The 20,840-nt window shown below is 34.2% G+C and overlaps 1 protein-coding gene across 3 annotated transcripts in view; it reads right to left on the bottom strand.

Annotated features, from left to right (window-relative positions):
• Positions 1 to 20,840, bottom strand: part of ZCWPW2 (zinc finger CW-type and PWWP domain containing 2) — a 108,289-nt gene that overhangs the window by 87,313 nt on the left and 136 nt on the right. Inside the window, exon 1 of one of the 3 annotated variants that reach the window (XM_023532917.1) lies at positions 20,758 to 20,793. The exons of 1 other annotated variant lie outside the window; for it this stretch is intronic. The gene's annotated coding sequence lies outside the window, so the exon portion shown is untranslated. Of the gene's footprint in view, positions 1 to 20,730; positions 20,794 to 20,840 lie in introns of those variants that run through there. One more of the 3 variants, XM_023532893.1, reaches the window with a different exon arrangement.

The following is a 20,840-nucleotide window of genomic DNA, read 5'->3' as shown; positions in this document are numbered from 1 at the left end:
AAAATATAGGCTTAATAAACAGACAGCATTTTAGAATATCTACTAATGTCAGAAAGATGAGAAAGAATATTCATTTTTAAAAAAGAATCAATAGAATGTCATGGAAATTTAAAATTTGACCACTGAAATTTAAAAAAATCAAAATGGTCAAAAACGAAAGTAATGAACTCTAAGACTGAGCTAAGGGTTTTTCACAAAATGCACCCCAAACTTTAATTGGAAACAAATTTATTTTCTCAAAGTTTTGGAGGCTGGAAGTCCAAGATCAAGGTTCTGGCCAAACAGGTTTCTGATGCGAGCTTTCTTTCTGGCCTATAGATGGCCACCTTCTTACTATGTCCCCTCCCTCACATGGCCTTTCCTCAATGATTGCTCCAAGAAAAAGAGAGGGAAGAGGGCTTTCTGGTGTCTTTTCTTATAAGGACACTAATCCTATCAGATCAAGGCCCCATTTTATGACCTTATTTAAATTGAATTACTTCCTTAGAGGCCCCATCTCCAAATATAGACACAATAGGCCTTCATATGTGAATTTAGGGGTATACACGGACATTTGGTACATAACAATCAGTAAAACCAAAAGCTAGTTCTCTAAAAAGAGAAAATTCAGAAATAAAGCATATTAGAAATATAACTATAGAACCTTAGAAATCTTTAAGTTACTAGAGCACACTTTATAAATATTTAAAAGGAAGTTTTAAAAGCCAGAAAAGGAGAGCATAAGAAAACATTATGTTAATCTCATTTACGAAAGTAGATTTTAAAAATCCTAGCTAAAGCAGATCAGATATGTAAAGTAAATCAGATCTGTTAGAATATTAAGAGACAAATTAACCATGGCCAAATATGCAATGAGAGGTAAGAATTAATTAGTCCAAGACTGGTCCCTGGCAAAATGGCTTCCCCAAATTGTGGCATCCTGCAAAGCTCCATGGAAACCGATTATGCCATCAAATCTAGTCAACCACAATACTGGACCTCAAAAGTTTCACCTCCAACCCCCATTATGCCAGCAAGGGGGTTGGTGCTAGCCCAATCATGTATACTGACGTGGCCAATGGGTGTTGCAATCCTATCACTAACTTGCAGCATCTTAAAACTAGCTATAACCACAAGGCTTAGATTTCAGGTGGGCTGCGACTACCCATCAACTTTGAATGCCATGTTCTCAGAATTACACTGGAATTGAAGTTCTGCCATATTACTATTATATCCTGGTCCCTGATCACTCTAGGGGGAGGATCTGCTGTTTCTCTAATTATTCATTAAAAGCTCCATAGCTCACAGTCAAAGTTCTTCTAATGGAAGTGTGTCATAGGCCTTATTAGAACGTTGTGCTCTCATTCAGAGTGGAATGAGGCAATGGAAACTTGCACACTGAGCTACTGATCCCCGTCCCTGTGAGCCTTCTCTAACAAACGCTGCTCCAGCAGGGCTGATACATGTGCTTCTTAACCACTTGCACTGTTTGCATGGCATGTCACATTACAGAGTAAAGAGGGAAACCCATATAATTTTAATATCTGCCACCTCAAAAGCATTATGAGAAATTCAATATTCATTCATGATCTTTACAGCAAAAAATAAAGTTCGGTCCAAGGCTAGCACCATTTATAAAAAGAAACTTCAGACTGACTAAACGGTAATATAAAAAAGTATAAAATAACATTCATAACATTGAAATGGAAATGTATTTGCATGTAAAACATGAAAGTTGTAAAAGATTGATAAACATGAATATGTTGAGATTAAATTTCCTGTGTAAATAAAACTTTTAAAAACCACCAGAAAATAAGTTGAAAAGCAAGAAAGAAACAAAGATAAACACACAGACATATGGATTAATATTCAGAATACACAAAGTGTGAAGTGAATGTACTCAGTACAAGAGCTTCAAGAAAGCAGGAAAGCCTCAAGGTTACTCTTCTGTTTATATTGTTTTGTTTTGTTTTTTAATTTTGAAATAAGACTAAATCTATTTAATATTCTAGTAAAAGTCTGCTTATCAATAACAACATAAAAGTACAAAACAGACTGGTGATTTCAAGTATATTAATACATAGTCATGAAGTGTATGACTATATAATATATTCCATGAGCAATGACAGGTGGAAGGGGGAAAAGAAGACTATGGTTGGGTCTAGCAAAAAATCAATACAGATGTAGAGAGGATTCATATCGTATATTCTACCACTAATACCAGACGAAATTCAAAAAATAAAGTTCAAATATGACTCAGGAGAGAGATAATAATGGCTAAGACTTATATCTCAAAGGCTGTGGGAGAGCCTACCGAACTCACTACGTGGTTTGTGTACATAGTGGCATGTAGTATGTAGGTTTTTCCAAAAGGAAGAAGTATAGAATTTTAATTTTAGACTAACAATTATACAATTATAGGATACCGATAAAAATGGTTCATTGCTTATTATTTATACGACCCACCTTTTAAAATCCAGTTTTAAAAATAAGCACTGAGTCACATTTTTATAAGGTTGACAAAATGTTCTTCCCTCATTATAAGAAGTCTGAACTGGTCATTTTTTTTCTCTGAACTTTTAGAAAAATGTTAATGAGAGTACTTGGGTTTGGGCTCAAATGAGAGAGGCTTTTAATAAAAATTTCAGAGTTAAAGAACTCTATATTTTGGATTCATTAATCATCTAACATAGAAATGTCTCTAAAGCCTAACAGAAACAATCTAAAAACAAACCCACTCAGCATCAATAAATATCTCCTTTCTTCTAGGAGAATTCTTCTTTAATCTGAAATTTTAAAAAGTCCTAATAGCTTAAAATAAACCAAACGCTTACTTTACACAGGTAAATACTTCACGAGTCAAGTATGAATCCAAAGCTTAAACTGAATTGTGCAAGTTTTCAGTGAAATCGTCAGTCATATAATACAAACAAAAGCCAACTATTTAATACATGATGAACTCTCTAAGAAATGTACCCCAAGAAACATTAGCTTTTGCTATCTTGAAGATTTGCACATTTTATTTTTTAGATAATGTAACATTTTGTTAGAGTATATTAGCTACTGTGTGGTAATGCTTCATAAAGAATCCCTTATCTTAAAGATGTGAGTTTTCCCAAAGAGAAGCTTTGGTTCTGCTTTAGAAGTCTCATATAAATTAAACACCTCATCAAATATTAATATAGAAGGAGATAACACAGGATGCAATACAGACAGTCAAGTTACCTCTTTGTATATTTATGAATTACTTTCTCCTCCAAGGTATTTACACTAGAAAACTTAGTCTGTCCTGATTAATATTTCAGTAGTAAAGGTTTGAGTGATTAGAACCTTGGCAAAACCTTAATTCAAAATTGTTAACAAATACTTTCAGTGACCAGACTATGTGATTGAGTTATTACAAATTTATTACTATTAGGGAAAACAAGCATCGTCATCTTTGAAAAATGCCTCAATCACTACTTCTCAACCTAGGATAAAAATACATACGATTATCATATAATTATTTTTATCTCTATCTCCTGAAATTTCCCTAATTTCATTCATTAGAAGGGGATTTAAAGACTTAAGAACAGAATAGCAGCACTCAGGTTTCCTCTGAAATACTCAGTATCTTAAACAGTATGTACGTTCTTTATTCTGTTTTAGTAAGCTACATACAGTACTGGTTTCAGAGTTTGTGGAAAGGGAGAAAAGAAAAATTAATTCAAAACCATTCTAGAGAATGCTTTTTGGCACAATAGCAAAAATCAAAAACAGGAAAGCCACTATTATGGGCTGAATTGTAAATCTCCACTCCTCCCCAACCCCTCCCACCCCCCCAAAAATTATATGTCTAAATCCCAAATCCCAATACCTCAGAACTTTACTATATTTGGAGATAGGGTCTTCAAAGAGGTAATTAAATTAAAATAAAGTCATTAAAGTAGGTCCTAATCCATCTGACTGGTGATTTTAGCAGAAGAAGACATGTGGACACAGAAGCCTGCATAGGAAAGATGATGTGAAGACAAAGAGAGAAGAAAACCCTCCGCAAGCCAAGAGGAGAGGTCTGGAACAGATCCATGCTTCAAGGATCTCAGAAGGAACCAACTCTAAGGACACCATGATTTGGCTTCTAGGCTCCAGAACTGTGAGAAAATAAATTTCTGTTGTTCAAGCCACTTAGTCTATAGTACTTTGTTATGACAGCCCTAGCAAATTAATACAGTCATTTTTATCTTTCCAAAATTTAAATAGTTTTTGGTTGTTGTTGTTCAACTTCTACATAAACCTCAGTCATCACTCCTCAGTAGAAACAGGTAGAGGCTCTGGCCTCTGCTCCTTGAGCTTCTCAGATGCTGAGTCCTCATTGATGTAGCAAGGCTTAGATAGATATGTCAAGGACTTCCCCAAAATGCCTTTTATAGATAAATCCACAACATATTTTCTGCCTTTTCCAATGCATGAGATTAAAAAGAAAAAGACAGATGTTTTTGTTAGAACCAGAAGACATCTCTGTATCAGAGCCATCATCTGATTGGTAACTGCAATAAGAAGACTGGGCTGGAGAAGTATGTGAGGTGGTACCATGGGCATCAGAATACTGATGAAATTATTCCCAGAGTTTACACTGGGCCCTGCCCTTGTATCTACCATGATTCCAGTTGTTTTGTTTGGTTTCTTTTAATCCTGCCAGCAGCTTTTTCTATCTTTTCACAAGTAGTACTTGTGAATGTCTTCTGAAGGAGTCTGATCCTTCAGAGGTCCTTTCATTATTCACCATCAGTAAACTGAGAATTAGAGAATCTACCTCTGCAAGGCTCATTCTTGGCTTGTAAAATCAAACATCTTTTCTTCTAGAAAAAGTATTCTAAAAGCAGTCATTCCACACTCAATAACATCCCTGAGATGTGGAGCGTACACCAGGCCATCTCCCTGACCCACATCCAGTCCTTCCCTCCTCAACAATCTTCTTATCTAGGAAGATTGTCACTGGCAGATCATATTTTTTGTTTTTGTTTTTAACAAAGAAAAAGCACACAGCAAAGTTTCAAAAGCCTAAGGAAGGGGCAGTATCCATGGTTGTTGATGAGGTAAATGGGCATTACAAGAATGAAGTATGTGTAATATCTAAATGCATTCTATACACTTGGTGGGACATATAGGATAGGGACATAAAGGTTAAAAATATAGCTTCATCTTTCCCTCCTTAGTTAATATTTCTGAGTTTTTATTTGCTCCTGGGGACTCAGTTGGCTAATAGGTAAAAATGCAGACCAGGAAAAACTAAGAATGCTTTTTATAGAAGAAAAAAACATGAAAATGTTGTAAGGCTAGATTTGGAAAAGTATAGGAGAAAGAAGGAATGAAGTAAGGAAGTGACAGGTCAATTTTATTAATGAGTTTTGAGGAAAAGGCAAACAATTATGCATAGTTTGAAACTCTGAGGATAGATTGGTAAAGAGAATTTTTAGAAGTTTACTTGGTAAATGAAGGACTTGCTCCTTTGCCATCTCTTCCAAAGACTTAATAAAGATTAAATCATTACCCCAAAACAAAGTGACAAATTATTCTTTGCCATAATGATCCAGGGGGTTAGGTACCAACCTTTGCAAGTTAAGTTTCTCTGAGAATTACTTTAAGGCATAAAGAAAATGAATTCTAGGTGAGAATTTAGGGCTCAAGATTAGATTTTTATAGATGGAAATCAGATTTAGGCAGCATTATATGATTTCACTAAGTGGCGATACTCTCTTGGGGAGTTACAAGCTAAAATTTTATTTTAATCCAGTCTTCAAAGACATCTAGCTGTTAAGAGATGATGTCTTTCTTGTTCTAAAAGAGGAGGTCTGTGGTGAAAATAATTAGACTAGTTTAGGGTTCATCTCTCTTTTCACTGGCTATGATGGAAACCATTGGAGATTGAGATATTATGCTACAGTCATCGAGCAGTCATTGGAACCACTAGTAGGGAGAGTTTGCTATCATAAACTAGAAACATTATTAAGGAACATTGCTAGGGATGGGAGATAAGGCACTTGAATTATAGTTGGAATAAACCAATGCACTAATAGTGTCAGGCCCCAAATGAAAAATGCTGAAGATTAAGTGAGGATCTATCCATAGGATCTAGAATTTGGAATTCATAATGAACTCACAGCCACAAAGGACTACTTTTGTGGAAGTAATTCCATTTCTGTCTCCACACACCACCACAACCACCACCACCACCACCACCACCACCACCACCACCACCACCACCAAAGTAACTGTACACTGCAGAGAAGATTTGATGGGATTCTTAAACCAAGTTAGCATCCACATAGCAAACTAAAGGGAAAATAATCTATCCACAGACTCTGAAACTTTTGAAATGAGTCTTCCAGCAAGGTGTGGGGGAATTAAAATAAATAGAAATTTCTAATAGTAAGGTTAGTATAGGAGATATTTACGTAGACAAGAATTACTAAGCAAATTCATTCTTACTCCTAACAAAAAAGAACTCTTAAGAGAAGGTGGTAAGGAGTGTCTGAAGAATTTAGGGCACAGAGATGATTCAGTCTCCTAAAATATGATCTTAACTAGCCAAGTCCCTGAGCATGGGCCAGGTCCTTCACTCACAATCAGTGAACTCCCAGAAGTAGCTGATAGGCCAAGTCATAAACTTGCAGCAGAATTAGCTTTTACTGTAATAGGGTTGCCCAGAAATAGAATTGCTGTGAGCATACACATATATTCCCCCAGCAGCTCACAAATGTTAAGTGTAGGAGGGATGTATGTAGTTGTAACCCTAGTATTGGTCAAGATCTTGTACCATAGATAGGTCCTCACTTTTGCTTTGATTATGGAAAAGTAGGGCATCTATCTGAAACTATCCCCAAAAGGGAAAGGGCTGGCTGAACATTCTATTTTCTTTGTTGTCAGAAGAAAACAGACCTTGAGTGTGTATGTGTAGGAAGGGGACAGAAGATATACCTTATAAACATTTTATACTTCAAAATTTTATCTTTGGCATAGGATATATGCTGATAGCAGATCCAGGTTTAGCCAGAGATCTTGACTCTGAACCTCTTTTGACTTTACCAAAGCAAAATCAAACACTAAAATTAAAGTATCTATAAATTTATACCTGAAATTACTCATATGACGGAAATGTAAACACTTTGTTCTCATCTAACATCCGGTCCTTAGTTCTCTGACCTTCTGACCTTTGACTCTACTTCTCTATTTCTACTTACTTCACCATAGGTACTTTCTCCCAGTTTTGTCATCCCCCAAATATCAATTACAAGCTTCTCTGATCCTCTTTATACATTTCCCTATTCTGGAAGTTTCATATAAATGAATCATACAATATGTGGTCTTTTGTAGTGTGTACAAACCCACACACATACACACATGTGCACATGCACACAAAATATTACCGACCCATAAAAAGGAACGAAGTATATTGATACATGCTACAATGTGATGAACCTTAAAAATGTCATACAAAGTGAAAGAAGCCAATTACAATGTGCTTATCCATTCATCAGCTGATAGACATTTGGACTGTTTCCACTTTTTGGCTATTGTGAATAGTACTGCTATATATGTTCATGTAAACATTTTGTGTGGACATATGTTTTCTCCTCTTGGATATGTATCTAGAGTAGAACTACTTGACCACAGGATAACTCTATGTTTAAGATTTTGAAGAACTGTTAAAATGTTTTCCAGAGTGGCTGTGCCATTTCACTTTCCTAATGGATGAGGTATACAGCGAGGTATGAGGTTCTAACTTCTACACATCATCACTAACTCCTGTTATCTTTTTATTACGGCCATCCTAGAGGGTAGAGGTGTTATCTCATTTTGGTTTTAATTCACATTTCTCTAATAGATAATGACGTTGAATATCTTTTCTTGTGCCTTTTGGTCATTTGTATATCTTTGAAGAAATATCTCTTTCTCAAAACAGAAATGTCCTTCGTAAATTTTTTAATTGGGTTATATGCTTTTTATTGTTGAGTTGTAAGATATACTTTAGATCCAGGTTCCTTATCAGATATATAATTTGATAATATTTTGTCCATTCTGTCTGTGGGTTTTCATATTCTTAATGGTGTCATTTGAAGCATCAAGTTTTTAATTTTGAAGAAGTCAATTTATCTTTTTTCTTAGGTCACATAAGATTTTGGCATCATATCTAAGAAGGCTTTGCCTAACCCAGTTATAAAGATTTATTTGTTTTCTTCTGAGAGTTTTACACTTTAGCTCTTTAGGTCTATAATTTATTTGAAATTAATCTTTTAAAATGTTGTGGAGGGATCCAACTTAATTTTTTGTATGTGGTTATCTAGATGTCCCAGCAGCATTTGTTGAAAAGAATATTTTGCCCTATTGAACTGTCTCAGCACAACTGATAAACTTAATTGTAAATGTAGGTTTATTTCTGGATTCCCAATTCTACTCCATTGATCCATTATTCTATTTTTATGCCAGCACCATGTTGTCTTGATTACTATGATTTTATAGTCATTTTTGAAACTGAGAAGTGTGAGTCTTTCAAATTTTTTCTTCTTTTTCAAGATTGTTTTGGCTATTCTGGGTCCCTTCAATTTTCATATGAAATTTAAGATCAGCTTGTTAATTTCTGCAAAAAAAAAAAATTCAGAGAAAGGTTGATAGGAATTGCATCTGTAGATCAATTTAGAGTATTGCCATCTTAACAACATTAAGTATTCCAATCCATAAACTTAAAAATCTTTCCATTTATTTAGGTCTTCTTTTATTTCATTCAATGATGTTTTGTAATTTTCAGAATATAAATGTTTTGTACTTATTTTGGGATATCTATTCTTATTTTCTTTCATTGCTATTGTAAACAGAAATTTCTTAATTTCATTTTTGGATTGTTCATTGCTAGTGTATAGAAATATGACTGTATACTGGTCCTCTGGCAACACTGCTGAACTGGTTTACTAGTTCTAATAGTTTTTTTAGTGGATTCCTTAGGATTTTCTATATGCAAAATCATGTCATCTGCAAACAGAGATAATTTCATCTTTTCTTTTCCAATCTGGCTGCCTCTTATTTCATTTTCTTGCCTAATAGCCTTGGCTAGAACACTCAATGCAGTGTTAAACACAAGTGGGGAGAGTGGACACCCTTTTGTTGTTCCTTATTTAGGGAAACACTCATTTTATTTACCATTAAATATGATGTTATCTGTGAGTTTTGTATAGATTCCCTTTCGGATTGAGGAAGTTGCCTTCTATTCCTAATTTGTTGAATTTCTTTATCATGAAAATGTGTTGGATTTTATCAAATGCTTTTTCTGCATCTACTGAGATGATGATGTGGTTTTCCTACTTTATTTTATTGATATGGTATGCCACATTAATTAGTTTCAGATGTTAAACTAATTTAGAATTCCTATGATAAACTTCCTTAGTCATGAAGTATAATCATTTTTATATGTTGCAGGATTCAGATTGCTAGTATTCTGTGGAAAATTTTATGTCTATATTTACCCAAGATAATAGTCCGTTCTTTTCTTTTAATGTCTAGTTTTGGTATCAGGGGAGACTTGTTTGATTTTAAATTCATGACCACAAACCTCAATAGGGCTCTCAACACTTCTTTATAATCCTATCACAGTTCACACAGATATTTACTGTGTACCTCTCATGTGTGACACAAAAGTTTGAGCTGCTAGAGAAATAGCAATGAAAAAAAAAAAAACCAAAACCAAAAACAGACAGCAAAAATGAGTTAACATTCCAGTAAAAGGGGAAGTAAACAGTATATATATACAAACCAATAAAGAAAACAAGATAATTTCAGATGTTAATAAATGAAAAAGAAATAAACAGGATGGTATGATAGGAAGAGGTGTATGTGGAGAAGGTGAGGAGATGATAAAGGAAAGTTTATACAGAAAGAAGACATTTGAACTCAGACTTGAAAACTGAAGACACAGCTAAAACACCTTGAAAAGAAAAAAATTTTGGCCTATTTGAAGGAAAAAAAATGAGATTAGTGTGACAGGTAATAAGTGGAAGGAATATTTCTTATCCAGACCTATTACCAACTAGAAAAAAAAAAAAGAGAGAGAGAGAATTCAATAAAAAATATCCAAGAACTTGAACAGGTACTTTGCAAAAGAGACAATCCAAATGACCAATAAATATGAAAAGGTCCTCCAACCACTGTACACTTACGAGCAAAGCCAATGTTAAAAAGACTGACAATGCCAAGTGATGGCAAGGATATAAACAAACTGGAACTGTCATACACAGCTGGTTGGGTTGCCAACTGGTATGACCATGGGTAAATTTGCTTTTCATTATCTACTAAATTTGAACATACTCACTCCTAGGTATATACATATCTATTCCTAATATCTCTCTATATATTTCTATCAATAAATATGTACAGAAACGTTCATTGTCAAAAATTGTAAACTACTCAGATATCTATAAACTTTTCTTTAGAAGAATGGGATGTGGTATGCTCACATAGTGAAGTACTATATAGCAATAAAAATGAACAAACGCCTGCTACACACTACTTGAGTGAATCTCAGAAACATGTTGCATGAAAGAAACTAGATATAAAAAAAAATACATACTATATGATTCCATTTATATAAAGTTTTATAACAAGTGGAATTAATTTGTCACATTAAAAGTTAGAATAGTAGTTAAGTTTGGGTCAAAGCAACATAGTGATCGAGAAAGTGTACAAGGTAGGTTCTGTGGGGCTGGCAATGTGCTTCTAAAGTCCTGACAACTGTGACAAGTAATGAGTGAGGGGAAGAGATTCATCCTTCCCCTGAATGTGGTTACACAAGTGTATTTACTTTTTGATAATTTGTGAGCTGTTCATCTATAATGTTTGCAGTTTTTCTATGTATGGCATAGTTCAATATATCATATATTTTAAAATAGATATTATATTACAGCCTAAAGAATAGATTTGAGTAAAGAGATGATGTTTTGGCTTTGGGTAGGAATAGAACTGTTAAGAAAATTAGACTGATTCCATACATGGTTTAGAGGAAGAATGGGTAGGAATCACTAATGTACTTCATATAGGGAATGAATAGAAAAAGGTAAGAATCGAGATTGATTGCTAAATTCTCAGCCTAAGTAATTCAATCAAAGCTGGTGACATTTATGTTTTCTAAAAGATAGCATGGTTGATTGTGTTAGAAGTTGTTCAGAATTTCCATAACGAGGACAAAGCAGTTGCCCTTAGATTTAAACACAGAAGTCACTGATGATCTGAGCAATATTAGGTTAGTGGTGGAGATGAAATCCTGATCAGAGCATGTGGAAGTAAAATTATGAAGTAAGGAAATGGAGAAAACAATTTTAGGTAACTCTTTGAGTATTTTTTGATTTTTTTTCTTGTGAATGGGGAGGGGAAAAATGCAAAAAGAAAAAAAAAGCATTCTGGGATTAGGGCAAATTATGATATATATTATACAGGTGGTTGAGGAGAAGGTGCCTAGTATAAAAAAATAAACTTGACTTAATAATTTTGGCAGATTAGGCCTTAATCCATTACAATTCACTTTCCCTTCCCCACCCCCACAACCAGAAAGTCACTTTCTAAGATATTATTAACTTTCACTACAAATGGTCAAATTTTCTATTCTTTAAGTTTTGCTGTGTTTGGGGGTTGGAGAATGTTCCCATTTTTCTCTTCGTTTTTTTTTTTTTTTCCTTTAACAGCTTTAATGAGATATAATTCACATATCATGAAATTCACCCATTTAAAGTATACAATCATTTTTCTATGTTCTGGGTTCCTTAATGATGTTCGAGAGTTGTCTGGTATTAATAACATGCAGCATAAAACAAAAAAAAGTTTGGAAATAGAACAGATATTTTCCCTCCAAACTTTATCTCTATGATCAACTTTAACATAAAAAGTATTTATTGTACAAAACAAGATTTCAGAAAAAACACAAAGATAAACCATTTCCCATTGTAGATATTCAGGAAACAACTCCTAATAACTTGAGGACTATTTTTGTTTCTGTTTGGTTTTTACTTTAGGAATCTTACCCTTATTCTATACATCTGCTCTTCTGGATATGAGAGAAAATGAATCTCTACTTGTTTCAACCACTATTTGGTGTCTTTCTATAATTACCTGAGGTCAAAAGCATTCCTAACAAATATAGGCTTAGTCTCTGATCTCTTACATCTAAGCTGCTGATTCTTGCAGGAAAATTACAGTCATGCCTACTGGTACCACTACAAGTTCAGACTCCAAACTCAGATGAGCCCATGGCACATCTTTAAAGCTATCCTTTATATGTATTCTTTCTTTTTCCTCTTACATCCTTACAGTGATTATTCAAAACCTTTATAAGTCTCAGACCAATTTTCTCATTCTCAAAAGATAAATTTTCCTCCTACATCAAAGAAAACCTCCATCACTTCTCATCTCAATACCTAAACTAAATGCATTATCTAAAACTACTCACTTATTTGCTGCAGTTTCAGACTTTGATTCTATTTGTTCTGAATACTTCTTGAGTATTCTTGAGGGTTTATGATGACCGAGACATCATGCTAAGACAAAGACAAGATCCCTCTCTTCAAGTAATGATTTAAGAACTATTATGAGACAAATAGAAAATGATATGGAAGCATATTAAGGCACACCTGAGACTTTCAGGTACAGGGTGTCTGGCTACTTAAGAAAGCTGATATCTAAGACAGTCTGAAAGATGATAAGTAGGAGTCAATGCCCCTATGATGTGCCCCAGCAGTCTCTGCTTCCTCTACGCACCACTCAACACATTGTATAAAAGTTTATTTAAAGAAATACTCTACAAGAAAATCCATTTAGGGAAAGGCTCATATTTATCTTAACTACTGGATCCTTAGCATCTAATGAATACTTGAAGAGAAGCACTGAATGACTATTTACAATATTATAAGATAATGGAAATAATATGAACTTCAGATTTAGACTGACCTAAGCAATACTGATATTCAGAATATGTAACAATCAGGATGACTATGTTCAGTCATTTACCTAATTAGCATTGCCTATATGTCAACCTTAGATTATACTTAATGATGCAACAGAAATTTATTTAGAGCCTACTATCTGTGCAAAATTGTAATTCATCTTTATCACTCAGGGACTAGTTTATGTAGATATTGCTGAATAGCTTCTAGCTTAAATGCTCCAAGATGCTTAATGTATTTTTGTTTGTTTTAATTGAAGATAAATGATGGATTTGATCTAAAATCAGCAAAATAGAAATGAAATATCTTATTGGCATATTTAAAGGCTGGTATGTCTTGCAGCAACTATATTCTTCTGCTTTAAAATGTTTCAAGGGAAACATCAATAATTAAAAATCTGATAATTGTGTAAATGTCAACTTCAAAACAGTAATTAATCTATATGCTTTAGGTCTATATTAGATGGCTGTAAGTATCCCAGTTTATTCAGTATATTGAGATTTGTAGGAATAAAACAGATCCAACAAAGATAATTAATCTCTTCATCTGTCTACCAAATGCAATAGTGTTATAAATGAAATAGATATCTGTAGTTTGAACAAGGAGAGTATTAATTTCAGACTGGCTTAGTAATTTCTCCTTATATGTGCCCATTCTCAATTGACCTTTATCTAAGCTACATTGGCATGGAAGTCACATGATTGATTTGCTTAAAGATAAAACTTTGTTCCACTAATGTTGTGGAAGAACAGTCTTTAAGTTGACCACTTCCTTTAAATAACAAGAAACCAAAATAGAATCTCAAGTTAATACAATTAGAGAATTCCAACTTGTTAGTCAAATGACTTATACATTGTCATTTATTTTCCTCATTTTAGAAATGTGTCATAATTCTAATAAACAGTGATAAATTTCTTACTCTGAGTTCTAGTAATTACACAATTATTGTCTCAATAATCACTACCCAAAGGAAATGAACCTACCACTAAAGAGTTTTCAAATGAGAATGTGAAAAATGGAAGTAATTTTGAACTGCAAATACAAAACTGAAAGCACGCCTCTTCAACCTATCACACCTAAATTTGCAAAGTAAACATGACACACTGAGAATAGGAGTAAGTTGAAATTCTTACCCTGGAAAGAAAAAACTAAAGGTTTTCCCCAAGTTGTCCAATTATCTTTTTAATTTCTTTAGAGAGGATTCGCTCCTCTCTTGGCCTGGGAGGAAACCCCGGTATGCCTATCTTTCTACATGATGAAATGGGGAAAACAAGGTGGCACACTGGTTTCATAAAAGACCTACGAAAATCTCATGTTCATCCTCCACCTTTCATTTAGAGCTTTCAAAGCCTCCCCACAATCTTTCTGGGAAGACTGAGACCCATCTTCAGTGTAGACACGTCTTCAGCATATTTTGTGCTGAAGCTTCCTAGGCTCTATTTGACAACACATTCATATCCAGTTTCTCTCACAGTATTAGTTGAAATCCTTTGTCCACTGATGATTCTCCAACCCTTTCTTTTTTCTATGTGTACAATTCTGTTTCACTTTTTAACAGTAATTTTAATAGAAGAAAAAGATATAAATAAGTCTGAAATCTTGACCAGAACTTGACAATTTGCATTCTCAACAATATATTGCAAACATTTTCCCATGTCATTCAATGACTACACTATTTAAAACACTAGTATTTTAGTTTTGAAGCTGCATTTGTTATTTAATCAATTATGTATAGACAGTTCTAATGAAATTCAAAGATCACAATATTTTTCCAATATTGAAGTCAGCAGTTAATAATTTTTTTTTTTTTGTATTTTATTAGTTATGGGTTTAGAAACCTTTAGTTACCTATTTTTTGGTTATTGTTGCCTGTTCTTTTGGTGTCATATCCAAGAAATCATTGCCAAATCCAATGTCATGAAGCTTTCTCCCTATTTTTCTTCTAAGAGAGTTTTAGCTTGCATGTAGGTGTTTTACTCATTTTGACTTAATTTTTGTAGATGGTGTGAGGTGCAGATCCAACTTCGCTGTTTTGCATATGGACATTCAGTTTTCCCAGTATCATTTGTTGAAAAGATTGCCCTTTCCCCACTGAATGGTCTTGGCACCTTTGTTGAAAATCATTTGATCATATATAGGGGGTTTGTTGGAGCTATTTTATTCCATGGGTCTATATGTATGTCATTATACCAGAATACTGTTTTGATTCTGCAGCTTTGTAATATGTTTTATAGTCAGTTAATGTGAAGCTACCAGCTTTGTTTAATTTCAGCTTTGTTCTACTTTCTAAAGATTGTCATGGCTATTCAAGGTAGCTTCAGATTCCGTATTAATTTTAAGATGGATATTTTCCACTTTGTTTTTTGATAAAAGCTGTTCTGTGTGGTCAATAATTTTAATTCTCAAACTGATGTTGGAGAATTTTTCTGGGGTTTCCCAATTCTCTGAGAATTTTCATGTTTGTAGAAGATGTCAATAATAATCTAAGAATGTAAATATTGTAAAATCATAATCAGGTTCAACTGAATGAAAACTTTATAAATGAGTAAAGATACCCAATTTCAGTGCCTAAGTTAGCAGTATTTATAGGAACTGGTGGAAAACTGGCTGGGCTAGTTCAAGAATGGCCTTTTACAAACATGCTAAGGCATCATTTCAGGCACTTAAGAAGAGAAATGTAATGGTAAGATTTACATTTTTAAAAGATCACTTAGATATCCTTACAAAGGATAAGTTGGAAGCCAAAAAAAAAAAAAAAGGAAAAAAACAAATTAGAGGAAACTATTATAACTGTACAGATAAGAAATTGTGGCACCATGGGGACTATGAAACAGGAATGGAAAGAGAGCTAAGGGGTAGAATTCATAAAACCAGATGAACAGATTGGCTATGGCTGAGAAGGAAGGGGTTATTAAAGCCAAAAGAGACTAATATAAAATGACCGTTGAAAAAACGATTAATAAAATACTATCAGCAAAATTAAAAAAGGCATGTCTTTTGTTTTGAGACTTTTAGGAATTGATTTGACTACAGCACGAGTTATGCAATGGGTTTGAAAATTTTTCCTCTCCTTTGCTACATAATCTATTTTTAAATCTAACTTAATTTCTTTCTCTAGATCTTACTGAAGTTTAATGTCATCGTTTCATTATTGTTTATTTGGTAGCTTCCTCTGGAAAACTAACTTTGTCTTCTTGGTTTTTACAGTGTAGATGTGTCAAAATAGGATTATTTCTTCCTCTCTTCCCATTTTACATAGGAAAAAAGTTTTCATAGGCACATATAAAAATTGTCACAAAAAAATTAATGGGAGGGAATTTGTCATGTTGTTAAATTTCACATAGTTCTTTGTGAAATGTGATAGATTTCTGTGTAACAGATTTTGCTTCCTTATACATTAAAAAGCCATTTTGCCTATTTCATCTCAATGTCTAAAACAATGTCTGGAACATGGTGGGTGCTAATTAAATATTTGTTAAATATTGAATAAATTAATAAATTCATATCCCAAATACCAGAGTATAACTAACTGTCAGTCCTCAGAGGAGAGCTGCTCTTACTTCATTTAATAAGTATAGGATTCCCTCTACTGGATCTTCTTTCTCTGCACAATCTACCAAACTCATCCTGGATTCTCCTGTTACCTGTTCTTATATTTCTTCTCCCTACTCCTCATATCAAGGCTCTCTAGGACTACTAATTTTTGTCTTCACCAACATGTTTCCAAAAGAAAATCACTGCATTTAGTTACTGAGCATACAATTATGACACTCATAGGGTTGTTTTGTTTGTTTTTAATGAAAGTTCTGTCTGAAGCTAATTCCTATTGACTGAGTACAAAGCACTTCTAGTCAAAAAGTTTTTATGAAGTACAGATTGTATGTCCAGGGCAAGGCTAGCTACTAGAGACAGTAGTATATATCTCTTTTATAAACAGAATGTAAATGCCATATTAATGTGACATGGACTATCACCTATCCATTTGAAAAGCACATGAACAAGCTCTTTCAGTTAGAAACTTGGTATCATTCCTTTTCTCCTTGAATTCATATTTTTATCTCATTTCCCCCACATAAGTTTATCCCATCATATTCTAGTTCTTGAATTTTTAATTGATCAGTCTATCCCATTTCCCTACAACAAAAATATATTTTAAAGTTCCAAGAACATAAATTTTAAAACATTTTTCTTAGTGATATTAAATTACTAGAACACTACTGATCAAACAACAAATGTAAAAGTATGATCATTTTAAAATATCAAGTCAGCTTTTATTGTAAATGAATGTCATGACGAAATGGATAGGGCCTTTCCTGCCTCCTCACCATCATTTAGGTCATGTATCCAGGAGGAATATTGTTGTTAGAAAGAAATAGGGTTAATTCTATTCTTATATTTTATATTCTTCCATTCCGAATATTTGGGAGTAGGATTTCTGGTTACACTAATAATCATTCTCGAACTAAGCTATGTACCAAAAATCACATAAGGGTATGTCATCAAAATAATTTTTAATGGTCAGCTGACAACTCAGTTGAGTCCTTCTGCAATATTTTTAAAAGTCATTGGAAATTTCCAGTCTTGCAAAAGAATCAGCTACCCAGCCATTAGAATTATTCACTTCCTAAACAAGATTTAGGTCAATTAAAAGTACTGCTTTATTATAGAGTATTAAAGGGACAATTATTAAAGAGGAAAGGAAAAGTGGTTCAGGTACACGCTGATACAGACCAAAAGTAACAAAAACATGCAAGTTAATAAACAGAATTAATATCCTTAAACTATTCATTGCATTAATTCTCTTGAAAGCCTTCACATACCTTAAGATTAAGGGTTGGAGACATGTGTTGCCCACTTTGAAGACTGCTGCTTCAGGATACACGTGGATTTGGATACACACAGTGTAACAGAAGTTGTGAACTTTAAGTAGTTCACAACCTTCTGTGTGTGTTTTGGGGGATGGTGGTGTGTGTGTGATGAAGTATGGGAGAAAAAAGGTAAGATAATATATGCCTGGATACCAGGCTTTTCATTTTTGATAGTATTTTTAAATGTGCTCTTTATCTCTATCATCTGCCACTAAAACTATTTCTTTACCCTAATGCTCTTAACCTGGACATGTGATATGTGGGGGAGAAAAGAGAAATAATGCTTTTAAAACAATACTGATGAAACAACATTGAAGTTGGTATTAATATGAAATGACACTGCTATTTCAACTTAAAGATTCTGATATGTTAAGTCTATTCTGCTGACAATGAAGAGCCACACCTATCAAAGGTCTACCACAGAGCAGAGTACTCATAGACAGGGCAAAGAAATAGAAAACATGATCCCTAACCAGAAATTCACTTAAAATTTTCCCTCCAAAAGTGCATTCTTATTGATTCCTCTGTGTATGTTCATCATGGCTAAGGAATACATAGCTTTCATTTATAAATAAAACAAAACATTTTTTTTTCATTTTTTATTATGTTGCCTAATTAAACAAAAATAAGATTTGAAGTAGCTCTAAAAATGCAAGATTGCCTAAAAATAAGAGAAGAAAGCTGAACCAGTCAGAAGTTGTGCCAAGGCACATATTCTTTGTTCAGAGATTGGTTTGAAATAAAACCCACTAGTGAAAAAAGGGAACCTACCCAAAACCAATATCATATTCTTCAGGAGCCCTGTCCCTGATGGAAAACATCAGGACCTTGGTAAGGGGATGGGTGGAGGTGGGAAAAGGAGGAGAAACTCTTTAAATACCTATCTCTGTTATGTACAACCTGTAAACAAGACACTTAAAAAAGTGCCTTGTGTTGAGTGTATTATTCAATCCAAAATGGCCATTCTGTAACAGGTATACATTTTTGAAGCAGTGATTTGTTTCAGACTGCAATTGTAGTTACAGAAAACAGTGGTTTAAAAAAAAAAATGTCCCAAACTTGGCCTGGGACAGAATTTTTTGAATGGCTAATTCACAACTTCCTCTTGGGATGAAATGAACATTCCTGAAAAAATTCCTAAGCAATATTCCAATAAACTTTAATGGAATTAAGACTTACTCTGGGAACCATTCATGCACCTAAGCAACTGACCATATTATTAGTTACAAATCTAGTAACCCCAAATTCTTTTCTTTCTGTTATCTAGTTTAACGATTATAAAACCATTTTCTTTTCCCACATGTCCCTACCAAGACTGTATCTTTTGACTTTCAGAGGCCTTTTCTTTTTCAATAAGATTGTAATAAAACTTTAACACATGCTTATAATGAAACTGTGTTAATAATTTATTTGCTAAAATTAAAGTAGATGCACATAAATGGAGAGGAAGTGACCATTTCCAGCTTAATGTAATGAATATCTAGATTATATTTTGTCATAACCTAGCAGAGGTACCAATCCCTCTACCACCCCAAAAAATTTTAAGATAGTTTACTTGATTAAATTATAGGCTTATGCATTCTGGACAAGCACTAATTTCGTAAGACCCACTTTTTTCGTAATTATAATAAGGAGGTGAGCATTTTAAAAGAAAAATAGACTCATCAGATAAACTTTAAAATAATATGCTAATATTTTCCTTTACTCCAAGAGAAAAGATAAAAATGAGTCTTCTTTTTCAAATCTCGAATTATTCTAAATTGTGAAGATTCAAAAATAGAAAACATTTCTATGTCTACAAGTTAGAAACCAAATTATTATTTTATTTCTGATGATTTGGGGTGCCTCAACCGATTTTGTTAACATTCTTCAAAACTGTACTAGCCGAAACACATCGCTTGGTGGTTATAGTTGAACTTCAGGGATTAACTAGGAGGAATTAACTAGGTTTGCTTTTAAATTTGTAAAGCGCTTTACTGAGGCTAAGAAAAAGGGCTGATTCTTGTCCAAAATATTCTAAACACTGCTCTCTGCCAAGATTCAGCCCAATAAATTGAAGCACATCGATCTAAATGATTACATTAATATAGATTTTTAAGTATTTCTAAAATATCTAAAATACCAAATTGTGGTCTTTGTTTATAACAACTGTGAGTTTTCACTTAAATATAAACAAGAAAGGGAGGCTTAACAATAAAAACATGATTTAAAATAAACCCATCCTTTGATGGGCTAACTTTGGGCCCATGAATAAAAACGCAATGCAAAAACATTTTCCAACAGAACACCAACGTAAATAATATTTAAGCCCTCAGTTGACAAAACACTACGTAAGAGGGCGGCGAGGAGCGTCATTATTGCCAATTGGCGGTTAACATGAGGATAAATTGCCTATATACCGTTTTCTGGTTTATACTTTTAACCAGAAATAGCCCTAGAATTTGAGTTTCATCTGGGTGCAACGCCAATATTAACGAATTCTACTACTGTAACTCGACAGTTCAGGAATGTCATCTACAAAAAACCAAGGGTCGTAGCAATTCCAGGTCAGCCTACTGCAATACCAAATCCCAACGCTTTGCCGTGAAGTCAATAAATTTCACATTTTTTAAAAGAGCAGTGCGCTGAATAACTATGGGACCTTGAACGGTGCGCCGAGTTTGCTTCAAATGATCGCTCGAGGATTCGAAGCAGCGCCCAGAAAACAAAGTGAGGGGTTAAACGGCTCCCCTCGTCCTCCCCAGCCCCGCGCGTTGTTACAGGTTTCCCAGTTCCCAGACACAGTAAGGCGACAGTTCTGTAAACCCTTAAGGGCGCTACCAAGCGGAGCAAACACACACCACACACGCTCGGGGACACCCAAATAGACGTTGAGTGAAGTGGACGCGCTGGACAACAGCCGTGAAGAAGGCCGTCAGCCCTACCGTCGCGGCGGTGGGGAACGCTCTTACCCAACTCCGGCTCCGCCTCCGCCTCCTACCGTCGCCGAGGCCCCGCCCCGCCCCACCGCAGAGACTCACGGGACATGTAGTAC

The sequence above is a fragment of the Pteropus vampyrus genome, unplaced genomic scaffold, assembly GCF_000151845.1.
Source record: "Pteropus vampyrus isolate Shadow unplaced genomic scaffold, Pvam_2.0 Scaffold1, whole genome shotgun sequence".
NCBI lineage: Eukaryota > Metazoa > Chordata > Mammalia > Chiroptera > Pteropodidae > Pteropus > Pteropus vampyrus.
The sequence above is the reverse complement of the archived record's forward strand: the minus strand, read 5'-3'. Positions and strand labels throughout refer to the sequence as shown.